This window comes from Ceratotherium simum, chromosome 9 (genome assembly GCF_057802395.1).
Source record: "Ceratotherium simum simum isolate JZ-2026a chromosome 9, ASM5780239v1, whole genome shotgun sequence".
Classification (NCBI taxonomy): Eukaryota; Metazoa; Chordata; class Mammalia; order Perissodactyla; family Rhinocerotidae; genus Ceratotherium; species Ceratotherium simum.
In genome coordinates, this window is record NC_141908.1 from 55,459,671 (window position 1) to 55,485,767 (window position 26,097).

Below are 26,097 nucleotides of genomic sequence, written 5' to 3' on the forward strand. Positions count from 1 at the left end.
TGAGAAAGAATGTGGAAAACAGAGCAAAGGGGTGAAGGTCCCTTGCCTGTGCCCCATGTGTCACGATATGCAAGTACCACAAAGACACATGTTCTTCTTGGCATCCCAGCAGCATTTAGAACTGACATCACCGCTGGGTGCCCTGACTGGAACTCGCTTGCTAGTGTTCACCTTGCTGATTTCATCTCTGCATCAAACACTTCCTCTGCGTGCCCAGCTTTTGTTCTAGCTGCTGCAACTGTAATTAGCTTGATGCTGACCGAATTTGACAGTGGCTCACCTCAGCTACACCACAGACCTCTTGCTTCCTGCTCCGAGGACCCTCTGATATTAAGGATGAGGCAGATGCCTGTGGAAGCCCACTCACATATGCAACCTGGAAGTGTGGAAGGGAAGGCCTCACAGGCCACCCTTGGTCAATGGGAGTGAGAGCTGGAAGAGAGAGGCTTTCCCTTCTGCTCCCCAGACAGATGATTCTGAGGTCCATTCTATACAGTTTCTCAGAAGGTCCTGGTTGGTTCGAGCTCCAGCCACCCACAGCGTTGCCCAACTTGATCGACACACCCTTCTCTCGGCTTTCTCACAGTGTCTCTCTCCTGTTGCCTGGGTTCGCTTCTCCACCAGTTGAAACTCACGGTCTTAGACTCTGCTTGGAAGTGGCAGTTTGGGGTAAAGGGTTGAGGGGGGATCCTGGCTCAGAAACCCATGCTCAGCACCATTAATTTATGTGGACATTAGGGCTCCATCTTGGAGCCAGATGACACATCTGCAGACAAAATTCAGAAAATGAGCAGTGCAGCAGAAGCAAAATCATCAGAATGTCTGGTCAAACACCTTCTGTAAAAGGATTTGTTTTCACTAGATATTCTAAAAGTTACCTTTCAGTGTCAATAGGTCAGTCCATTTCTCTTTTCCATAGTGTGTACACAGGCCCCACTGAGACCACCTTTTTCAGAAACAAATGACCTCAAGCTGAGGATCCTTGTAAGGTGATCAGCTGCCTTATCACCTGATAAATGGCCTTTCACATAAAGATATCATGGATTCTGCTGCCAAGAATATTTTAAAAGAGAAATACTTCTCTCTGTGAAATATCCTGTGAAGGCAGTTATCACAATTTTGCCATGAGCAGTCATAGCAAACAGTTGTTTCGGAGTTGATGCAGCATTATTTTGTCAAGTCTTTCATTTATTAATTATTCAAATGAGTAGAATTCCAGTAATGTTAGTATTGTGTTTCTAAAATGCAATATTTTCCCATAGAAATTTTCCTAGGGATCAGGAATCAGGGAAACATCTTTTATTTTTATACAAGATGGGTTTGTGTAGACAAAAAGAGAAATAGATTCCAGAACTCATAAATATAAGGCTGCCTTATTATTTGAGTCCCTTCCATTACAAACTGTGCACAGGAGCAACAGTAATCATAACAGGAACATATTCACTAATGTTATTCATTTATTTATAAAATTAGCCCCCACTTAAAAATCTTTCCATACTTAATGCTCAACTTGCCAATTACTTTGACAAAATAATATAAATCTACTGCAAAGTGAAGTTGCAAATCTTGCAAAAGATGCAGGATTTTGTGAAGTTGATAAAAGCGATGTTGACAATTGTTTGAATCACACACAAAGCTAATGACAGATGGGAATGAAAGAATTAGAACAATGAGCAATAAGTAAAAGAGAAAAAACCAAGGAGAACGATGATGGAATAGTAATTCATTATAAATGTTTGAAAATCAAATGATTAAGAGGGCCCTTGAGAAAATGATGAAGTCCTAAAATACTTCACCATTTTTATTAGAGTGAGGGATATCACAATGTGGTATTATACTATCATAACATTTGGTAGAAAAATTATGTGAAGAAAAGCTCTTATTTGTTTCATTCTTGGTTCTAAAAAGTAATTTATAGTTTCAGTTATAACCCCAAATTTAAAATATGATAAAGTAAACCACTTTTAATAATTTTTAGTTTTGTTTTTCAAAGTGAAGTCTCATTCAAAGCTTATCCTGAGCCTCGGACTATTTGCTCTGAATTTTTAGTTTTTGCTTTAAGGGGATTCACTTGCAGAAGCTTTTCCCCGTTATGAATTATTCTGTATGTTAAATCATAGACTCATGGATCAGGTGTTTTGGAACTTGGAAAGCATTTTTGAGACACCATCGGCCTTTGTATTCTCACTTTGCAGTTGAACATCTAGGAATTTGGATGACACAGCTGATTGTTAGGGACGCGGCAGGTAGAGAGGAAGAGACAAGGCTGTAAGACTCATGACACCCAACAAGGTTCTCTCTACATGGTGCTTCTGCATCTTTGCCCAAATCACAAAAGTCTTCTGCATCTGAGATGAATTATGCTCGACACCAGTCTATGAAGTTTTTGAAGATTATTGAGAAAAGGTGCCACCAAAAATTTAAATACAGTTGGTTCACTCTTAATTATTTGGGTCCCTGGATTAGAATGAAAGTGCGGATAATTGAAACAAAAACTTTGAATGCTTAGAAATATTTTAGCTCTGTTCTGTTTCATAATATATGACTTACTCTCAAAATTACATTATACTTGATTTTTACTCTGAAAGTTTTGAAATGGCTTTTGGCCAAAAGCATTAAAATTCTGACTTAATAATCTAAAACAGCAGATAGTTCAGAAAGCATTTATGTTTAGCTTTGTAAAACTTTACAGAATATTTCTGGTAGTAGATTCATCTTTCCTAAATATATTTTATTTATGAAAATGTTAAAATTAGTTTGTCTTTCTTGAATACAAGTCACTAATAGTGGGTTGGTAGAGGAAATAAGTTTTGAATTAAAAATTTGTCTTAGATAATCCATGGAGCCAAGACTTTGCACATGGATGTTACAGAATTGTTTGTATTCCAAATTTCAAGCACATTTGTTATCCAGAAACTTTTCAGGTGCTTAGTAAAATAGTTTGAGGCTTTTCCAGATTTAGCATTTTTAAGGCATAAGAAAATACTCAAAATTTAGAGAGATATTTTCAGACCATTAGAAATACTTATTATCAATAAGAAAAACAAACAGAAAAGAACTCATTTTGTTACTCATTTCATCATACTTGATTCTCTCCCCTCTTCCCTTCTTGAAATTACAGCTGGTAAACAGATGGCAGGCACAAAAACTGCACAAATAAGCAGACACACACACACATCCTCTTAATGGGGGGACCTGTTTGTTGGGGTGTCCAGTGAGGACTGGCTGAGCGGGCCGCAGTTGTCAGTTCTCAGTCAGAGATGTTGTGGAGAGGGAAGGGTTTTGGGATATATTAGCTTTGCATGTGTGTCTCACAGCAAAAGACCTTGGTAAGTCACACACCTAAGTCCCAACATAGTGGAGCCTTCTCTCCATTCCTATGTTCTTGAATTTTTCTTCAAGTCCCTGGGAGGCAGAAATGCTCCTGAGGCATTTTGAGCAGGAGAGGGACATGATCAAATTTAAAAGACTGTTCCGGCTACAGTCAGGAGAATGGACTTTGCAAGGGTGGGGAGGGGGTGGAGAGAAATGGAGGGGGGAGTGGGGATGGAGAGGATGTAGAGAAACTAGTAGTTGGCTCTTGGAGTGGTTCAGATGAGAGTGATAGAACCTGGGCTAGAGAAGAGCCCAGATTCCAGAAGAATGGAGTTGAATCCATAGGGCATGGTGATGAATTGGCAGTAGGAATGAGGGAGAGGAAGGTATCAAGGAAAACTCCTAGGTTTCTGGCTGAACATCTGGTTGGTGGTGGAGCCATTTGCACAAATGGGCAAGTTGGAATAGGTGGAAATTTGTATGAGAAAATTAAGAGGTCCATTTCGGCCGTCTAAGTGTGAGATACCAGTAGAACATTCAGGTAGAGATGTCAAATGGACCACACAGAGCTCAGAAGAGAGATATGGAGGGCTAGGGACTAATATTTCAGGGCATTTTATGTTTTTCAAAGCACCTATACAAATTTTGTCTCATTTAATCACATAAAAATCCCTTTATGAACTTGGCAGAGCAGGTATTGTTATCGTTTATTTCATAAGTGGGAGAATTGAAACAAAAAGATGTTCAGAGACTTAGCCAAGTTCCTGTCCCCAAATTCCAAGGGCATCCTAGGGAAGATGGTCATTTGATCCTGTTCTTCCATCTCAAAGTCTTACTGAGTGTTTTAGTCTGACTTAAGGCCTGTTTTCTACAGGTGAGGCAAGAAGCAGCCTTTTTTCCCCTTTACAGAGAATCCCAGGCTCCACAAGTATTGATAAGGCAAAAGTCAAATTTATTGCTGTCTCTTGTCTTGAGGTCCAGTGAAAAAAGAAAGAAAATGATCTTTAGCTCAAAAGGGGAGTTCAGGTCCATAGTTCCCATCAATCCAGACAAAGTGGACACGGCAGAAAGGGTGGGAGATGTACATCCTGTGGGCTCTGAAGAAAACTGGTCCTTCTGTGTCTGGTCAGTGGAGGGACAGCTCTACCCTCCATCGGGTAGAGCAAGGACAACAGCAGACCCGTCGACTAGGAGCCTGTGCTGTTGCTTTCGGCAGTCCTAGACAGATGGTGCTCAGGCTCTCCCTCTCACAGGGTAGCTGGGTGTGGTTCTGACTTACTGAGAGTGTCTGGGCATCCAGGAACTCAGCTATCTAGGCATAAAACTCATCAGCTCTTTTAAAACACCTAGCTAACAGCCAGTCATATTTCCAACCTCTTTGGTGCCTATAAGACACCTCTGTTGTAATCAAGGTGCAATAGCTTAAATTTTTGAGAGACAGTCTGGTGGCCAAAGAAAGAGTTTTGTAAAAGTGTTGTTTGCTAAGTGAACCGCATCCTCCAGGGAGGTGCGTGTCTCAGAAACCAGTACTAAGACTTCAGCTTCCTTTGCCTCTTCTCGATACCAAAGCCCCTCTAGCTTTGCAAATTTTTCTCTGTGCATATTTGAACGCTCCCTCCTCCTCTCAGCTCCAACATACCTTTTTCTCCTTTTATTAACTTGACATTAAACATGTCTCCCCTCAGCTGCTACACACACTCTCTTTTCAGTAGGAGAAGGTGAATGTGGCTGCACTTTGGGTTCATTTAACATCTTGAACTATTTTTCAGATGTTGTGGGTAAAGCCAAACCCTAAATAACTGTAGCTGAACACTTGCCCTTTAATTTCTAGCCTCATATGTATTTAGAGGGAAATATATTGCACGTGTTTCTGATTTCATTTATCCCTAATTCCTCAAGAGGTTATTTTCTGAGATGTGGTTGAGGTTCCAGAAGCTTCTTGAACCTTTTTTTCCCTCACTCAGTCAAACCCATCTTTAGAAGGTGACTTTGAACCAAGGGTCAGTAACTTAGTTATTGAAGTTTTCTTTTGAAATATGTCTACTTCAGAAATTATGGCCCAAAACGTGTCCACAGTTCTCTTCCAATCTCCGATTTTCTTTGGTCTACATATTTAGGGGGTTTAAAACTGCACACACATGCAAGATTTTCTTTTGACTTAATCTTTCTGATTTCAATCACCCAACAAAGATTTACTTAGTATCTCTTGTAGGTCCAGTGCTGATATAGGTCCTTGAGGGATGTGGAATAGGATAAAATTAATTTTGAACAAGATGTCTTCCCAATGCCTGGACAGTCAAGAGAGGGTGTCCATGGCTACCAAGCAGGTGTGAGGACAAGAGGACAAGTTAGAGGTCCTGAGACCATGTGTGCTCCCAGGAGGCTCAGAGAGAGAGGAGAAGGATAAGGGGAGAGACTAGGGGCACCAAGGTTAGGAAGGAACATCAGAGATGAAACTTAGGAGAGTGCATCTGTGCTGGGGGGTGAGAGCAGGAGGCCTGGCACCCTGCTTCTGAGCGTCTGTCTTTTGAGGTTACAGATTATTATGGCAACAGGAAGCGTCCACCGATGGAAGTCATTTTTCGCCTAGCAGTTTATTCTCTTACCAAAGGAAAAAGCAGGTGGAGAACTTACTCAGAACTCACATCCTCACAGGTCACTTGGGACCTGGGACACGCCCTGTGAAAAAGCTACAGGAACTAGTTTTTTCTTCCAAAAAGATTTGTCTAAAAGAATAAACAAACTCAAGCAATAGCACTAGATCCACGAATGACCCAAACACCAGCTATTTCAAATGCACAAACACTTCAGAAGCCTGGGGAAATGAGGAAATTCCAGGGAAAGAAAAGGAGAAGCACTTGAAAATAGGTGGGGTTCATTTCCTCCATCGATGGAATTTTCTCCAACCCTTGCCTCCAGGCTCAGTGTTTCTGGTATTAATAATTCACAGGAAAAGGTAATGAAGTAACCCCGGCCTGGTCAGGAACGCAGGTGATTTAGAGCCTGAGTGAAGGGCGGACCTTACAGGGAGTTTTCGCCCTGGCCCTGCTATGCATCCCCCTACCACACTCTCTTGGGTTTGTTCTAATCGACTCAAGTGTGGTTTCACTGATGATACAGAATATATTAGTGTTTGGCAAAAGAATTACCAACTCAAGCTTGGGACAGCTGACTATAAGTCAATTCCACTTCCACAGCCCATTTCTGTTGAGATGGGCATGATTATCTGAATGCAGCTCTCGGATCATGTATGCAATTAGCAGAATTACAGGAAGATTTAATGACTCAGGATTCAGTTGTTTCATTTTTAGTATAACTGCAGTTTCCAATGAATCACTCTAACACACCCTACCTTGAAGGAAGCAGTGCACCTGAGACCTGTTTTTGTGGCCACAATTCAGGGACTCGAGGGCCAGAGATGGTGCCATCCTATAGAAGGTGACTCAGGAGCCGATGAAAGTGACCACTGCAGCAGTGCTATTCTGACCCAGAATTTCCCCAGAAAGGTGAGCATGGACTTAGCACCATTATTAAAGGTCCGTATTGCTCAGTCCTTATCCTGGTCCAGTATGGTAGAAAGAAGGGAACCAAGACCAGGCCACCTGTCCAAACCAAGAAAGTAAGTTCACAGCCAGAAGAGATGAACTCTCTCAGCCCTCTGTGTCTGGCTTGCTGGTTATTTCACTGCCTCAGCCTCTCCTTTCGGCTCCTGATGTTCATAGAGAAACCCACTGGCGTTCCTCTGCAGTTAACAGAGCCATCTTAGTAGAGGGTGGCTGCTGGCCCCATATCTCCCCACTGCCAGCCTCCCTGTGGAAGCAAATAGAGACGCTCCCCCTCCCTTCTTCCCTCCTCCCGAGCCCCTCTGCTGTGCAGTGGCTGTAGCTGACTCTGCTGGCCCCGCTGGGGCCTCTGCATAATGTTACTTGACTTATACATATTTTATTATGTTTGGCTGTTGGTGATATTTAGATGAAGATTATTTCCAGATTATAATAAAGGCTGCCCTCTATTAAAGGAGTGCAGTTAGATCACTGACCATATTAAAATCCTCAAAACTGGGGACCATATATCAAAGATTTGAGGAAGCAGGGGTTTCAAAGGTGGGGGTGTGTGTGACATGGAGAACCCAACAACCCACATGTAGCGTTCTTGGCTTAAAGGAACTGCTGAACCTTGGAAAAGATTTATACCACATTTATTATGATGCTGCAACATCACCAAGGATATAAACCAGTCATTGGCACTCTTTCAAAGAACGCATCATTGTAACTGGTTATAACAATACTGCTGTGATATGTGCTCATAATATTTATAAAGGCTAAGCTATGAAAACAGTACATGCCAACTGTCAGCAGTGCTGTATCATTTTGAAAAAGAGAATGTACACGACATAATGGTTTAAATGAACTCTGTAAAAATGTGCTGCTCTGCTGAAGCCACTTGGCCATCTGGTCCTCCAGTGTCCCGCGCTGCTTTCCAGGATTTGCCGGCGCTTGGCCTCTGGGAGCTCTCTCCCCTTCCTGTAGCTCCATTTGCTATTTTCAGAAATTTCTGTGCTGTTCTTAGCAACCTCACCTGATCGTGTTTCTGGTTGCTTAGAGCCTAGCAGAGGGCTTTGCTTAGAATGCTTGCAATCAATGTATGTGGGCTGATTTGATTTTTATACAAATGTGGGATACTTGTTGGCCAGTCAGAGGGTGGGGCAAATGGTTTTGCTTCCTTGTGGAAAGAAAAGTGATTGATGCCATGTTGAAGGGGTGATCCTGTGGTCTGGCTGATGATTTGGCTCCTGACTTTGTGCCTGCTCTGTGAAGATGCTCACAGAGCTTTTCAGAAGCCAGCGTGATGTGATGAACCACCAATTTCCCATTGAGTCTGCTGCTGGACAGTTGAAACCACAGCAGCGACCGTGGGAGCAAGGAAGAGAGAAGGAACATTTAACAGCCAACCCAGAACTAAGTATGGGGGATTGACTTCTGAGGGGTGGGCAAGGTGCTTAGTCCATAAATTATCCTATCTAGTAAAAAGCCAAGCTAGTTGGTAAAATCCCTCCCATCACTGCAGGACGGAGGGAAGGGACAAGGGAGGGGACAGAGAGAGAAGAGAGAGTGACTGCTCTGTAAAGTATGAACTCTGAACAGGTGGACAGAGACAGAACTTTTTGTAATTAGTGGATCAGCAATGAAACTCGGAAGGGAACTATCCCCTAATCCCCACAGAAGAAGATGGACAAGACAGACACATTTCCTTTGACTAGTCTGTGCTAAAGGCTCCAAACAGATATGGAGGTAGGTAAGAGCCAAACCATGGGGAGAATCTAGCTGAGTATTATTTGAAGCTTTATATGCATTTATGAACACATGGCATGTACATGTAAATTATTTATTTAACGAGCTTTATGATGTTTATTCCATAGTGCAGGTTTATTTGTCTCAACTAATCCTTTATTCTTTTTGCTGTCCATAAAAGTCTTGAGTTAGAAACAACTTTTGGTATTTTGAAGAAGTGATACTTAAAAGATGTGAAGTTAATCAAGATTTACAGTGAAAATACTTTGCCCAGCTTTATAAACTGCTCTTATGAAATGATGACTGACAGACCCATTCCTGCTTTATGGAGCCTCTGGCCTTAGGTGCACCGGTCACACACATGAGATGCAATTGTACCCAGACTGGGCAGTAAGGAAAGGGAATGGAGGAAGGGGAAAGAACTAAAGAGTGGGGCCAGGGGGCCAGGCCAGCAGGGTGGGGCTCTGGTCAGCACAAGAACATGAGGGAGTGGGAGGGAAACCACAGTAGGGAAGTGGCCAACCTAGGGGATCAGAGGGCTCAGAGAACACATTTCACAGGCTTGTTCTGGAAGGTTTAGCTATGGTGATAGCTCTGCTGGCTTCTGGCTGATCAGAAGGCAATGACCTGGTGACCCCTAGTTTCAGGAAGGTATCATTCCACTACAGAATTCCTACAGCAATTCTCACTCTTGCCAGAGGCCTCAGCAGGGAAGGAAGCTGGGCTCCATGCTTTGAGAACTCTGCAAGTTAAGACGTTGTCTGGGAATGTCCACATCCTTCTGGAGAAAGAAGGGCCCTGTTTCTCATGAGGCAATCATTCCTGGAAGCTGACTTGCTTTATTCATGCTCTATCAATCTGCCACCTTTTAGGACAACTAAATCTAGTCCAAACATTTTTATAATGCTATTTGATAGTTTGAAACCAAGTCATATTTTATCAGACCCACATTGTCATAGTTCCAACAGAGAGGCTAAAGAGCTGCCCTCTAAACACGAAGTTTAAAAAAACCTGTGTTCCTCATTAGCCACAGACTTTAAATTTCACTGTTGGAAACTTCTCAGCTTAGAAAAATGTTAGGTGAAACAGCCTTAATCACGGACATTCTCACAACTGTTAAAATTTGACGTGCATGCTGAGAAATGTTCTTGCTGCAAAGTTGGATTTGTGTCTCTTGTTGTCTTCAAACCCCAAAACTTACACAATGAGAAGAGGACAAAGTGTGAACAAAAGAATTAGATGCTCTGAAAAATCAGCTACATCCTGCTGGGGTTTGGTACCAAAAGCCCAAGGATTCTGAAGTCTGGGTAATGAGCCTTTCCTGAGTGGAGGAAAATGGTTTCCTCCTGAACAGCAAGGCATCTGGCCCATAGGTCTCCCTGGTTGATTTCCGTGCTGGGTTTCAAGGTGACATTGCCTTCTCACTAAGGAGCATTAACTATTTTAGATATGCCCTCATGGAACAGTAAATTATCAACATTAGAAATGGAAACATTGGAAATGGAGACTCAGCTTGAGAAAATGCTATGCTACTTCATTCTCTCCTTTTGAAAATTTGTATTTCATGTTCTTCATTCCATGATCACATTATACATTTAAATAAGGAACATTCCTCTGCAAATTCCTGAACAGACATAGCTTTTCTTCTAATTTGGGAGTTGGAAGATACTTTGATCCAATCCCTCAATTTCACGACTGAAGAAAAGAGGACCAGGAAAAGATCAAGTGTCTCAGCCATGCTCATATGAAAGAATTGGTTTATTTTAGGAGTTAATGGGCTCAACTCCCAGAATGAAATGAGCTAACCAAGCCCCTACTCTGTTTCCTGTTGTACCCTGAGTGGAGTTTAAAATTCAAAGCTAGTGTTGAAACCTGTGGCCAATTTCTACTGCTCCTCTCCCACTTCCAGACTAAGGGAAGTAGGTCTGAAAACGTTCCTAGTGACTTTCATTCTCAGGATCGCATTTTCTTTCCTTCTTGGTGGCATCAACAAATGGGTCACTCTGTCCAGAACTGCCCCCCACTGCAGACAGCCGCAGGCTTTACAAGTCTATAGGCATACGAGGCAGGCCCACTGGCTGAAACGGAGCACAAGAGTGACGAGAGGAGAAAGTGGCCATGGTCCCAGGAACTTGCTCAGAGTTGCTAGCTGGAAAAGAACTTCGTGTTCTTATCACTCTTCCCTGGGCCTTAGATCACAGAATCTCTTCTGGCATAGCGTCACACTCCACAGATAAGCTGTAGCGACTTGCTGAGGGAAGTTTTGGCCCCTTTCTCTGGTAAGGAGGATCCCTGAGAAGATGAGGGCATCCATTGTCATGTTAGTTATACCTATGGAACCCATTCTGTCTTGTACTGAAATGTGTGGTTCCCTCTTCTGTCTCCTCTACCTGTCCACAAGCACCTAACGGCAGGCAGGGTCCCTCCTGAAGGACATGTGCCTCTCCCAGGGGACAGCATTTGGCTTTGCACTCCAGAACTTGTAGGGTGAGCTGCTCTCTCTCTCTCTGTCTCTCACTGCTCCCCTCCCTTCTTATTTCCCCCTCAAGCTCGCTCTCTCCACAGCCTTTGTTTTGGTTTTTCCCGCCCGCGCCGTCTGCACCCCCGTGTGTCTCTGTCCCCATCCCCTCGGCGCGCGGGGGGCATCAGGCGCCGCCGTGACCTGGCGGGACCGCGCCGGCTTTTCCGTGGAAGGCTGGAGACGGGGGATGAGACCCAGGCGAACAGCCCCAGAGTGCGAATACCCGCCCGAAAGACCGAGTTTCATTCAGATTGCCACAGAGGCCGGGTATTCCCACTGCCAACGGGCTAGATGACCCGCCCGCCCTCTCCAGCAGCTGCCCGCGCTCCCCGGCTCGGCCACCCGAACAAAGACCGGCCGGGGCGGGGCTCTCCCGGCGGCGCGCTCCCCCTAGCGGGCGCTCCTCACCCTGCAACCCGGCGGGCGGCCGGCCCTCCCGAGCTGTCTCTGCAGCCCCCAAGAGCGCGGGTTTGTGATCCTGGGGCCAGTCACGTGGCCGCTACTGCGTTTCCTCTCTGGCCTTCTCAGAAGGCGCCGATTTTGACGTCCTTGTAATCCAGTCAGAAAAGAAGCCATTCACAGGCCCAGATATTTTCCTCAGTGAAACAAAGAACCAAGTGATTCTTCCCTCCACTTAGAGGGTGAGAAGGGGTTCAGAGTTCACACTTCCGTCCTTGGGTTTGGACGCTAATGATGGAGGGGTACTTTGTCAATTATTTGCTCCAGCTCGAAGCAGGGAATCAAAGAAAAACACTTGAAGTAAAATTTTCTGGAGGTGTGTAAGAATTTAGTGGATTTGGGGACATATCCCAGTTGTCAGAGGGAACTGTGATAGCCACACACACAAAATGAACCCAAGAGGTCATAATGAAACAAGCTCTATACCATCCAATAGCCCGCATGAAAATGCTGACTGCTTTTATCAATGCAAATGTGGAGTCTTCCCATGATTGGCAAAGGGATGGCTCAGGGATGATTCAGAAATTGGCCTGAGCCAAAATGCGGGTGTCAGTCTCTGGGGATATCTGATGCGCCCCGAGTAACCACAGGCAGAGGAAGAACAGAACCTTCATCTGAGGGGTTCTGGCTTGTGAAAATGACGCAACTTGTTTGGGGGGGTGAAACTGAAAGTGTGCAGCCCAGATGGAAAGTTTAAGATCGGTTCTGCCCGACACAGCTGTGGTCTCCAAGTTGCCTTTGGACGGAGCACGGCCACACCCACAGCTGCAGCCAAGCAGTGCTATTGGAGACTCCCCCCGGGGGCCAACTGCTGTGAAAAGAACAGTTTATTACACCAAATAAAATAAAATGCCAGCTCATCTTTACAGTTTCATGGTCTGCCTTGGGGAAAAGGAAAGGCGTTTCAGTTTTCACTCCTTGCGCACCAAGTGTGTCCTCTTGGGGCCAATTCTGGGCAGATCTGGAAAGTTCTATGTTATGCTGTTGACTCACTGTCTGACTGTGGTCCTAGCATTTAACTGGACCAACCACTACTTCTCTTTTTGGGAAATGGGGAGAATGACGTTAGCCACTTACCTCATAGGATGCTACAGAATGCTCTGGGGATAAGGCTGCATTCAAATGAGATGCTCGATATGTTATAATCACTTTTCTCCATTATTTCAAACAAAGATAGCTAATTTGAGCCAATTGTTTGCCCTGATATTAACTTTAGGAAGCTCATTCAACTGGGCTCCTGGTTTTCAAGAGCAGGCTTTAATAGAAAAAGGTGTACCTAAAAGACTTTACAAAAATCGAAATATTCTGGCAAATATTAAAGTTTTTCCACTCTAAATATAATGCAGACAAGAGACAGTGAAAGAATCCTGTTTGTCAAATGAAGCATCGGAACAACTAGAATAAGATAAAAATTTCTCTCCCTATAATATTTAGCATAAAAGCTAAATGCTGTTTATTTAGTGTTAAGAGGAAAACAGCCCCCTTTGTCCCTTTATCGTCTCTCAGGCCCCTACTATACTGAATTAGACTCTTTGAACCTACAAAAACAACTAGTTTGCACTCTACAAAGGAGAATCCAGACTGTGAGTGGGCATGAGAGTGTTTCTATGGTATTCAAGCATCTGAAAGAAACATGAACTAAGTTGATCAATCAGATGCTTTGTCTACACAATACTCAACATTAAGATGTTTCTCCTATATGTGGATACTTGGTGTCATAGAGATGAAACACTTGGATGGATAACTGAGGTTTTTTCTTATTGTTCAGATATTTATATACGCTGAAACAGCTGAAGAAGTGTTCAGTTCAGAGTTCAGAGGGAGGAAACAGAGAAACAGGAGACAAGAGAAGTAAAGAAAGGCAAAGACGACCCACCAGCCTCTGTGGGGCCGCAGCCTTCTGCATGCACAAGCAGAGGGCACATTTGTATGAAGAAAAAGGCACTACTTCCTGATGACAGCAACCCCATGCCAGAGCTTGTGACTTGGCCATCAGAGCGTGGACTAGATTTCAGCCTCCATGCTTCCCTTAGCTTAAAGCTTTTGTGCAGTGCACTAACCATACATCTGTACATGGTGGCCCTGGAAAGTCACCAAAAGGAGTAGGAGAAATGTTCGGTAATAGGGTAGAAGTGGATGTGAAGAAAAAGGGATAGAGTTTTACTTTGCTCACAAGCTTTCCCAATAAATGTACACAATCCAAAGGGCACTCCTGCTAATGTCACTGTTTGGCCCAACTAGGAAAATATTTGCCTTTTTTTGTGTGTGAGTGCCATTTATTTATTTATGTATTTATTTATTTATTATTTTTAAATTAATGAAAGGCTTGCTGTTAATTCCAGTCATGTATTTACTGCCTTTTCTATTTGGTGTGGTGCCTGTCAAATTTTCACTTCCCTGGAATTTTAACTCCACGTCTTCCTCCCCACTCCACTCTCCCCGTCTGTAACACAAATGCCTTTCTAAATTTTTGCTAGTTTAATTAGTGCGTGAATTCATTTTGATTGATGAATTGATGTGGCTTATTGGCACGAAGATTTTCCTTCCCTCCCAGCACTGTGTGTAATAGAAACGGCTTGTGTGGGGGTAACACCTGCTTTGATGCTGCAGACATTCTGTTTGATGCGGAAAGGCCAGCCCTTCAGCTGTGATTCTCTTGTCTCTGGGGAGACATTTTTTCTTTGCTGTTGGTGGAGGAGGGGGAGGTTGGTGGTGAATGGGAGGAGAGAGCGGTGTAGAAAGTGATGGCTGAGCAACAGCATAGCTAAGGATTTAATGTTTATGTTTTATTGGACTGATTTTGAAATAGTCATTGTTCACACTCTGGACCCAGGAGGGAAGGAGACCTTGACTTTCTGCCATCAGCACTAAGGCATTGTGAATTAGTGCAGTGAGTTGAGAATTTCCAATGCCTTTTGCCAAAGAATTAAGCTGAAATTAGCACACAGTTGGTAACAATTTGATTTCTGGTTTCACTTTAATCAGTGAGGATTAATGGTTAAAATTTTTATTTCTAATCTCGCTTTAGCCTGACTAACAAAAGCTGTCACTTTCTTGAAAACTGCTAAATGAAGAGGGATTTATAAGCTCTCTGAGAGAATAAAAGCTGAAGTGCTAAGGCCCACTTTTCAGACCATAAAATTTTCAAATTCCCCCAATAGTCTCTCACAGACTGCGGGGAGAGCTGCCTACTGCTGGGCTCAGTAATGTTTATTGCTGGGCAAAGGTGGTGGAATAACTTGAGTGCATTCTTAATGGCTTCAGAACTCCAGATGAAATGCAATATCTTCCCAGGGAAAATTAATATTACAGAGCAGAGGATGAAGTAGGATTTGGACTGTGAATAGAGCATTGCTGAGCTTATATATATATTTATACCCTCTGTCCTTTCCCTGTTACCACCTGAGTTGGACTTTTCTATGACCCTCCTCTGCCAGTCGGTCCACAGCAAAGTTGTGAAACTGGTGAAGTTTGTCCTCACTCGACCAAGATTATCTCTGAGTGTCGTTTGAATGTTTCTCATTGACTCCCACCCCCAAGAGACCCTTACTGAAGACCCTTGTCCTTGGGGATAACCTCCTACTCCAGACTTGACCCTGTCTTGTCACCCCACTTCCCACCAAAACCAAGTGTTGCTATAAACCTTTGTTCGCTCATTTCTTACCTCTCTGTTTTGAGTGTCTTGAGGGCAGAGCCTGTGCCCTCACTTCCTGTTTGTCCCACTGTGCCCCACACAACGTTTTGTGCACAGAAAGCATGCTCAAGTCAAAATTCGAGGGGGGTGCAACAATGGCAATGTTAGGAAGGGGATTTGAGCATCACATGAGTAGTGGGGCCAGATGATCTTCCAAGTCCATTCCATTCCCCGGTTGTATGATTCTACAGCCTCACCAGAAGGGGCAACTGGCTTCCTCACTGCTTTTCTCTAGTTTGGTCAAAAACAAATATGAACCTTTTCCCCAAGGTTTAATTAGCTTCTGATAAATACAGTCTTCAGTGACTGGGTTGCTCCCAAAGATTGTAATGCAGAATGAATGCCTCTTTCAGCAATGGACTGGGCAATAGGAATGAATTCTTCCACGCTCAGGTTCGAGAACCATCAAGCCTCACAATTCTTTGTTTTTCCCAGTTGTATTAATTCTAAGTTCCCTCGTATTGAAGCGAGTCCAATATCAATTATTTTGAGGGACTCCCTTTGCCTCCAATGAATTAACAAAAATCCCAGAATTTAAGTGGTGCCAGGAAAACTTGAAACACCATGGTCCTAGTTCATGGCGGCCTTAATCTTTACAATGAGCATTCTGCTAAATGAGGTGCTGTTCAGCATTGTCCAGCAGTGTTAGTCAGGGCAGCCCACAGAGCTGCCCTCACAGCTTCCCCTCTCCCACCTCAGGCCAACCATGGGGCACCCTACCAACTCTCAAGGTTATGGCCCTTACCATCCATCCACTACCCAGTCTCTGCATGGGAGTGGGGCACAGGTCTTTACCACTGGAGGAACTTGTCACACCTCTGTTTCCCATCCTGCTCAGGAAAATCCTTCTGTGCCCTCGAAGGGCCACGTCCAATTCCTCTAACCCTTGGGGCTCTTTCCCATCTTGGACAATCTAACTTATCTTCTCTATGATCCTTGGATTAAAAAAAAGTCTGTTTTTCCTCCCCAGGAATAAGAGAAGCCACCATATTCCTTCTTAATTCTTACAGCAGAGAAAAAGTCACAACCATATTAACTTGCAGTGGCTGAGGAGAAACTGGGTAGATTAGGGAAGCCCTTCATTTCTACTGGAATCTGTCTATCGTCCATCTATCATTTATGTCTAGGTTTACATCTACACATGGGTCTTAGTTTGATTAAACATAAGACTGACTGTAACTTGCTGTTTGAAAAACACTGCTCTAGTCCGCCTTGTGCACTGGTACCATGTGTGTGTTGGCTGGGGTTGCACTTGATTGTAGGTAGCAGAAACCTGACTACAGTGGCTTAATACCAGACAGGGTCTTATTTTTCTCTTGCAATAAGAACTCCCAGGATGCTGTTGCTCCGTGTTGTCACCCATCTTCTCTCTTCCCATGCTTAGTGTGTTCCTTTCATCCATATGAGTTAAAGTTGGCTGCTCCCAGGCCGGAAGAAGGGAGGTGTGCAAAAACCTTCTCTTCATGTAGCTTCGTCTTTTTATTTAAGAATAGGGGTCTTTCCCGGGAAGCTTGCCTGTATCTATGACCAGAATCGTGCTGCATGGCCTCTCTAGTTATACGGGAAGCTGGGAAGCCATGTTAATTTCCAGCCTTCCTAGTAGAAGGCAGAGGAGATGGGGGGAGGGGTGGAGTGGGTATTGAGTGAGCCATTCTACAGCACCTGTCAAAATGCGTGACATGTCCTACATTATTTTTTTAAAAAGAGGGAAAAATCACAGATTTGTGTCTGTGTGGTGACTGTAACTAAAGAGACAAATGCTTACCCAAAGATTACAGTTGGTGTCATCTTTGAATTAAAAGTTAACTCATCAAGATTGACAGCAGGAGCTAGGTAGTAGCCAAGGCACAGACAGTCTGGAGGGTCTTCCAGGGAAGATGGCTACAGTCAAAACTGTTTACAGTGGCAGGAGAAAAATGACGCCTCTACGCTGCAGTGAGTCTTGCATATTGCCCTGGGCCTCACAATGGGGGCATGGAATGGGGAAGTGCCTGTGGGCGCAATAAGGGAGAGCATGGATCACAGAGGCTCTTGACCCTGGCTGCACACTGGAATCACTTGGGAAACTGTTTTTTGAAAAATTACTGACTCCTGGGACCCATCCCCAGAGATTCTGATTTAATTGGTCTAGGATGCGGTCTGGGTATCAGGATATTCCCAAACTCCCCACTTAAGATTCCGAGGCATAGCTAGGGTTGAGGCTCACTATATTAGATTATTGTGAAACAATCACAGTACCCTGCTTTCCCTAGAATCGTGTTCGCTTCACTGGACCTTGGCCTGATGCCACAGCAGATGCAGGAGGATGAACATGCCTGCAGGAACTTCTGGCGGCACCTGCTGTTGGGCACCGGCCCGCATACTCTTCATGAGAAGCCACAGCAAAATGCTTTCAGGTCTCAGTTCCAGCAAGTGTGATTCTCCTGAACATTTGGTTTGTTTTGGCCTTGTTGACATGCTGAATGTTATAAATGACTCTGTTTCTCTTTTTATTTTGGCTCCTAAGGAGCTTAAGAGCAGCTAGCATATGCTCTACATTCCTCTCTGCTAATATCACTCTTGGAGTTAGTATTTTCTTATCTAAAATTTTTATTTAGATTGCTTCAATTTTTAAAAGTTATATTTCTGTAAGCCATCTGCAATCTTTGGTGGAAAGAGGCAGTGGATTAAAATAAATAAATAACAAATAAATAAAAATTTAAAAAATGCCTAAACCGCTCACCATCAGCCAAGCAAAACCCTTCCATTCTTCTATGTGCAATTTCTTCAAAGTTGAATCTTAAAAATTTTATTTCTTTTTCTCTTCAAGATTGCCCTTGAAATTTATTTTAATTTGGCTCATCTGTGTAAAGATGTTCTCCATTGAAACTTGGGTGATAGAATCCCAAATTTGTTTCTGGGTCTCCACTCTCTGAGGATGGTCTCAGTTCTTCACGGGGGCACTTTGCTTTTGGAATTTGGAGAAATTAAAATGTAAGGAATTAGACATTCCGTTTACACTAATAGAGCCACTCAGCAGACAGTGTCATAGGTGTTAGAGAATGGCTGTGTTTGTATTTTTGCGTCCCATAGTTTCTTCCTGGGTTTATTGTTTCAAGGAGCTGTTTTTAATTAAAAGGACAGCAGCTGCTGTAGCAGTTCACCGTGAGACGAAGAACCAGAGAGGGGTGCACATTTCATTTAATTTCACAAAGACAGCACTTAAGCTTTGATTTCACTGCTGTCCGGGATCAGTTATTGGTTCACTAGACATGCTTTAGATAGCTCCAACCCATTTGGAAGTCACTTGTTTTGTGCATTATGACCTAACGTCTGGCAAAGTGTTTCTAAGTTGCCTATTATCATAAAAGTTAAGAACTCTGACAGAGATATTAGGAATCATCATGATACAATATTTATGAGACAAACTACCGGGTAATATGTAGTGATGGAAAAATAGTGAGCAAGCACTTTCAAAATAAGTTTGCTGTTAGTAAGTCATTGTTAACTCATGTAGAGGTAGAAACGAATCAGATGTCCAGGATTAATTTCTAAGCACTTGCTGTGCATCTCTGGGAAATACACTTGACCTTTCTGGATTCCAGAGCCCAAGGAGGACAGTTAAAATGACATGGGCATCTGAGGGTTCAACTAAGGAGGCAGGGTATCAGCCTCATTGTTTAGTATTTTGAATTAAAAAGGATGATTAACAACAGATGCCAGATTCTTCTCCTGTTGACTTGGTGCTAATATGAGTGTGGCTCAGAGGAGAGGGCGCCTTCCTTGACAGTCCACAGGATCTCTGGCTTGTCTGCTTTTTAAACAAGTAAGAAAGGACAGATCTGGACGGAAGGGAGGCATGGATGCCATCTTTTTCCCTCTCTACTTTCCCACCTCTCGGCTACCATTTATATGTGTTCTTGGGGAGGGGGTGCTAGGGGTGAAAAATTTGGTTCCTGTGGCTCCTCCCCACCCCTGCCCACTGCCCTTTAATTAATTAATTAATTAATATCATGGAAAATTCTGTAGAGGAGAAGTTCACAATAGTAAACTTTGGCCTTCAAGGTGTGAAATAATGCCATGAAAATTGTAGAAGTCCCCAGACTATAGCATTGACCATGGCCTTGTGTAAATTTGATTCCTAGCTTTCAGGGCAGGGACTGTCTCTTGCAGAATTTTGCTCACCCCCTCCACCTCTCCGGTAAGCAGCAATACTTGTTCCAAGTGTTGCTGCTTCCCATTGCCTGAGAGTTCTGTCAAGAGGAAAAACAATAACTGTTACATTGAAGTTATTGCATTTTTGTGACAGTAGCAAAATGACCTGCAGTCTAATCAAAACTAAGAAGGGAAAGAGACCCTTTGCAATCAGAGATCCCACCCAGCTCCATACATATATAAATTTTTCAATTGCAGTGTGATGTCCCAGTAGTAAATTGATAGCAAAATCTCTGCGAGATTTTTCCACTGCTTTGTTTACCAAGGGGATGTGGGGAGACTTCAGCTTAAGTAAGAGGAAACCTCTGCTCAGGCTCCATCCTCTCGCCTCTCCTCTTGCCCAGCATTGCAGACGTCTGGGGTTTATATAGTAAAGAACCCGTGAGATTCATAGTTTCCAGTGGGGTTGCCTAGCTGGACCAACGTGCAGAGACCGCCCCTCTCCATTTCCCCCTTCTCCCTGCTGGGTGAATTCTGTCTTGGGACACATGTTACTCTGCTGGTCACTGAGACAAGCTTCAGGACCCGGACAACCCAAGCCTGCTTCTGGACACATAGAACCAGAAGGGGGACACGGTAGCCACTCAGCTTCCCAGCTTCATTAGGAAACATGCTGTGTATGGTGTGAATTTGAAGCGTGCTCTGGAAGAACTGCAGGGTGTGGTTAGTTACCAAAGAGAGGGGAATTACACCACACTTGGAAGTGGTTGAATGATTTCTCTTATGAGGATGTTTGCACAGGGTGCTGCCTAGACACCTCTGAGGGGAAACGAGAATAGGAGCAACCAACAGATATATCCTGAAACCCACAGTCTCTTTTGATTTAACCTAAACACCTTGGGGACTTCTAGGTGTGAAGAAATGTCCTTTCTAGAGCTGGCAATGACCCCAGCCACCAAGGTCGCTGGAGCATCTGAATCTATTTCCCGAGCACCATTGCACAGTAGTCGTGAACGTGGGCTCGGAGTCGGATGTCATAAATGTGAATCCTGGAACTGAGAGGTGGGGTCAAACTATGCGGTGTGAGAGTGAGGGAAGAGTAGTTCCCCAAAGAAAAATTGAGGTGTCCCAGAGAGGAAGGAGTAGCAGTTCTGGAGTAAGTTCAACCAGCTCTCCCACGTTTTAGTACTGTTTGCTTAACCACAGTAGAGAGCTTCTGTATGCATCAACCACTAAATAGTTAATAGTAGCCACTAAATAGAGTTAACAGAAGCTTTTGGTGTGTGTTTTTGAGACACCCAATGAGAGGAAATTGTAAAAGTGTATGTAAAATATCTGGGAGAGCAGACTCTCAATAAAAGGGAATTTTTAAGAAAACTTAGATCTAGTGTATCTTTGGTTCTCTGTTCATCTTAGCCATTCTCTAAGGTTCTTTGGACGTGGTTACCCTTTTCATCATTCCCTTAGCTGCTGAGGTTTCCTAAACTCAACATAAAGAGTGCTTTCCAGTTATAGCTTTGAATCTGGCCTCTGTATCCCCCGGGAATGAAACTATTTTTTGTATGTGTTTATTGTAGTGGTTATGATTATTAATTTGCCATCAAAAGAAAGTGTATCTTTAATCAGTTAGTTTCTGCATCTCATCTCACACATTTTCAAATCAAAGCCCTGAAATGCACAACTCAGCCTGCTGGTGAAGCAGGTTTTTTAGTTTAGTTTGTGTAGCTTGTGCAGAAAAATTTTCCCCATGACCTGCTTCCCTAATAATTCTTGAGGGTTCAACTTGTGCTCGGATAGTTACATCTGGTTCTGTAGTTAACAAATGGGTCAGAAGGAAAAGGAGGAGTGAAAGAAACCATCCAGCTCCCCCCGCCCCCCATTTTTTTTTCTCCGTGTGAAGTCATTTGCTTTTCTTTCTAGCCCATACCAAGTCTTCAGAAGTTGCGCCAGGCAGATGGTGAGGTTACAGCTTGGGCAAAATGTGTTCTAATGTTATCAGCTTTAAAGGAGCACATGGAGCAGAGAGGAAAGATGGTTTGTGGTATTTTTGTTTATTAAATTTGATGGTTGGATTATGACATTTATATTTATTAAATGTACAGAATCTCATCCATCACTGTTGACAGTCAGAACATGTCCTCTGCGGTTGGCATAGCTGTCTCTTCCTGCAAAGAGATCTAACATTTATTCTTATTTGGGAGACTAAGAAGAGGTGGAGAAAAAAGGAGATCTGTCCTTCAGTGCCACCACCCTGGGGAAATGGGAGTAGGAGATAAGTGTTATTGTGTTTGGTTCTGTCATGTTAAGAGGCATTTTCCTCATTTCGGTTGTGAGTCGGTTTGATGGTGCGCTGGAGGGAATACTCGGCAGCACGGGAGTGGCACAGCCAGTGAACCCAGTGCAGGAAAAATATATAGAAAGAGGGCTCTCAGCTTTGCCCCATTAAAATCCTGGCATCAGGTATGGTTGAAATAATGTTGACATGGCTTTGTCTAGTGGCTGGAGCACTTCAGCAGCCAGAAGTCTTCATTCTGCTCTGGATTTTATTACGTACCAGATGTGGGCCTCTTAGATATTTTATTGGAGCACCAGGTGAGCTGATGAAAGCACAGCACTCCAGCTACCTTCCAAATGACTCCTGGCTCACTTGAGCTTTGTTTACATGTAAGAGGAGACAAGAGCTGGCAAGGCTTAGAAATGAGAATAAGGCACTGTCACCCATAAGGTTAAGACCCGGTAGGTCTTAAGGTGAAAGAGACGGTAGGCTTGCTTAAGGTTTACAGATCTTTTCCAGAGTATAACTTAAAGATGTTTTTACAGCCAACCTGCAACTGAGTGAGACACATGGGTTCAATCTCTCCAGCCATATATGATTCCAAAAATAAAGGTTCATTTAGGTTTGAGCAAACCCAGTGCATTTGGAAGTCAGTTAACCCAACATATTGCCTGCACAGCCTGGAAACCTTTGAATTTTAAGTATTTAAGACACTAACCAGGAGAAAAGATTAAGGCCTTTTCCTTCCCCCTATTCCACCTCCCTGGCCCCCATTGTAGGGCTCATGTTGGATTCTAAGCCCGATCATTAGTGTCCTAGTTGACATTTTCTAAAGCAGCAGCCGTGTATGGTTGCTGTGTCTCAGAAAGATTTCAGACAGCATCAAGTATTTCTGTAGGCTTCACACAAATTTTGACTGCCAGGTATTTTCTTCTCTTAGGTTGACTTAGGACCTGGGAAATAGTTTACAGGAGTACTGTATTCTAATCTCATTCTTTTTAAAATCAGGAAAATAACTGTTCGTAGTACTGTAAGTCATTAATCGAGCATCTTTTGGGTACAGCTCTAGTCTATGTATTACGGGGACTATTAAATGAACGTAAATGGCAGTTTATCTCTAGAGAGTTTAAACAAAACATACCAAAAGCCAGACCTCTATGAAGAGGCACAATTTCCTGCTAGATAGTATGTGCATGTGCATCTGATTATATAAAGGGACTGTAAACATTTCCAGGGGTGGGAGAGTGCAGGTCCTGGGTGTTAACAAGGCAAAGGTCATGAGGGCACTCCCCACATGGACCAGTTGGCTCTGCTCCATCCCACTGTCACAGCCGGCCCCTCAGAGCCCGCAGTGCGCCCTGACCATTCCACAGTTCACATGAGTGAAGCCAGGGCTCATTTACGGAGGGGTGGGGGTTAGTCTCAGTCTTCTCTGTCTCTTTCTTGAATAAAAGCAATACTATGCAAAATATTATAATTTTTATTCTACATACATGTTTACTGTAATTCTCATCTGCTACTTGAGTGAATGGAGTGAATATTTGTGAGCACATACTGTATGCAAGGGTATACACACACTTCTCATATATATGTGTATATATATATTTTTTTCATTTGATTCTCACAAGAAGTCTCTGAGATGGGGATTTAGCATCACCATTTAACTGCTAAAAAAAATCTAAAGATCAGAGCCTGGTGTGTAGTAGTGCTCAATAAATACGTGTTGAATCAACAAATGAATGAAACTCAGATTAAAGATCTTGCTTTTGCTCATGGTCGTGAAGCAAGTAAGAGGCAATGGTAGGATTCCAGCCCAGTTCATGTGGCTCCAAAGCTTGCTCTTTTCTTGACAATGCATGTGAGAGACAGCACAATGAGGTCACTGCACTGCCCGGTCCTCAGGGGTGTACGGCTCAGAAAAGAGAAGCACGTCTGAGAAAATGTCTCGGTGCCTCCACCTGAGCATTGTGTTGCAGACACAGCCATAGCTGTGAAGTCTCCCAGCATTTCCTTCTTTGACTGGAACTCTGGCTATAGAACAGAGATCAGGAGAGTATTAGGCTTGGAGCTGCTCATCTCCCTGGAAAGATTTGCAGCCAAAGCAAGGTAAGAGGACAGAGGGTGCCGTGGGCATGGCGGTGGGGGTAAGTGTTGTGGACCCAGGAGCAATCCTGAAATCTTTGATCTGTGTTTGTCTCTGGTAGTCACTAGACCCCTGAAAATCAGATTTCAGGGTTCTGCAGTTTGAAACGCACCAATTCCACACTTGGGAGGGAACTGCTATTTTATTGCCCCAATTAATTGCTTTATTTGTTTATAAATTCTTCCCTTTTCTGTTTTATGATGCAGTTGTGGTGTGTTTAATGGAACTGCAAGATTAAGACTGGCAAGATGACTGCATGTTATGTTTCCAAAGCTAATAAATTGTTTGAATCCAGAATGTTTGTGGCCCTTTCCAAAAATATTTGATTTCTCTAAAAAGCAACAGTTGTTGAAAAATGGATGGAAGTTTTGACCGTAGTGTGTATAGCATTTTATTTAATGCTTTTATTCCTTTGGGGAATTTGCCTGCCTGATAACAGATGAAACATCAGGGTCTTAGTAAAATATAAAAACTCGTGATTTTAAAAATCAGCAAGTTGGATGTTAAATTTAAAAGGCACACGAGAAAACCAAGAACCTCTTTCTAAAAATACTTCTTCCTTAGTGGAAATTCTTTGCTTCTGTGAAAATAGGTATAACTTTAAAAATTCACTTTCCACTAATTTCTATTGTATTTTGCAGTTTACAAAGCACACATACATTTAAAATTTGGATTTTACTACAATTCTACTAAGCAGCCTAGGGACAATGATTTTCCTTGTTATAAATGATGCAAGTAAGTCCTGGTAGGATGAAGAGACTTGCCTGGAGTGAGGTAGCTCACAGGGGTGGAGCCAGGATTAGTATAGAATTTTGCAATGACTAGCTTAGGGCTTTCTGCCATAACCAATTGTCTAATTATCAAATGGTACCATTATCAAGTGGATGATAGTTAGGCAATGTGATCTGGCCAAGATGTTACTTCTCTTAAAGGATGCTGTTGCCACAGCTCCAAACTCATCACTCACCCCCAACCCCCCACTCAACATCTTGGTGGAAGCTTCAAATGCCGAGTGTGGTCACATGCTCAAGCCTTGGCTACTGGTGGGGGGACTAGAGAAACGTTCTATACCTGAGCTGCCCACAGGGTGCAGGGCACTGTGTCCCACCAATACTATGCGTAGGGAATGGTTCGCCCCACCAGGGAGAGAAGGTTGGATGCTGTATAGGGCAAACCAGGGTGACAGTGCACCCACCAAACAGGGCAGATGCAGACGAAATGGAACCTGGCAGACCAAAGTGACAATGGGGTTTTTTTCCTTCCTCCCTCCATTCTTCCTTCCTTTCTTTTATTCTCCACAAAATATCAACCAAAAGGATTGGGAAAGGAAACTACAGGAAGTAGTTTTCCAATTTTAGTGAACCTGAGAATCACCCAGGAGCTTAATGAACATGCAGACCCCAAAGCCCCTGAGATTCTGATTTCATAAATGTTTTTAACACTTGTCGGAAGCAGGAGTGGTCCTCTAAACGAAAACAGCTTGGAGAGTATCAAAAAAACATTTAATAGTATCTTATTTTAAATTAAGGGGTAGTAAAGTGACTATTTGGTCAAAGTCTTTTGATATTCCAGAATGTCCATCTCATTGCTTTTTAAAAACAAACACAACAATATTAGGCTGGTGTCCTGAAGCTATCACCCCCGATTTGTCAAGGTGCTAAAACTGTAAGTTGGAAGTAGGGCTCAGCAATTCGAGTTTCTGACAGGCCCTTGGGTGGTTCTGATATAGATGGTCTACAGACATCACTTTGAGAACCCCGGCCCAACAAGTCAGAAGGTTCACATGAGGCAACTCTGCTTACTTGATAGACAGAGAAATCATAATCCAACTCAGCTCGGGCGCCTGCCTCTGTGCTCTTTGCAATGGGCTTCATCTCACCCCTGAATTGCAGGCTTTGCCTCCACTTGTTGCTTCTGAGCCTGTGCAGGGCTGTGACCCCAGGCGTCGGCACCATCAACTGATTCGGCCCCTGCTGTGGCTCCCAGTGGCGTCAGTGATCACTGGCATGCAGGGAAATGGGTAGATTCAATGTGCTCCAGTGGAAAGAGACCTGGACTCAAAGTGAGGAAGTTGAGTGCTCTGAGTTTTACGTGTGTGCCCTGCCATTCCTTCGCCGTGTGAGGGGTTGAAGGATTGGTGAGAAAAAAGAGGAAAAGAGAGAAAGAAGAGTAAGATAATGGAATTTCTTTTCTTTATGATTTATATAGAGCTTTCTGTCCTTCGAAGAGCTTCTAGAAATAGACAGATGTGAGATGAAAGGTCCT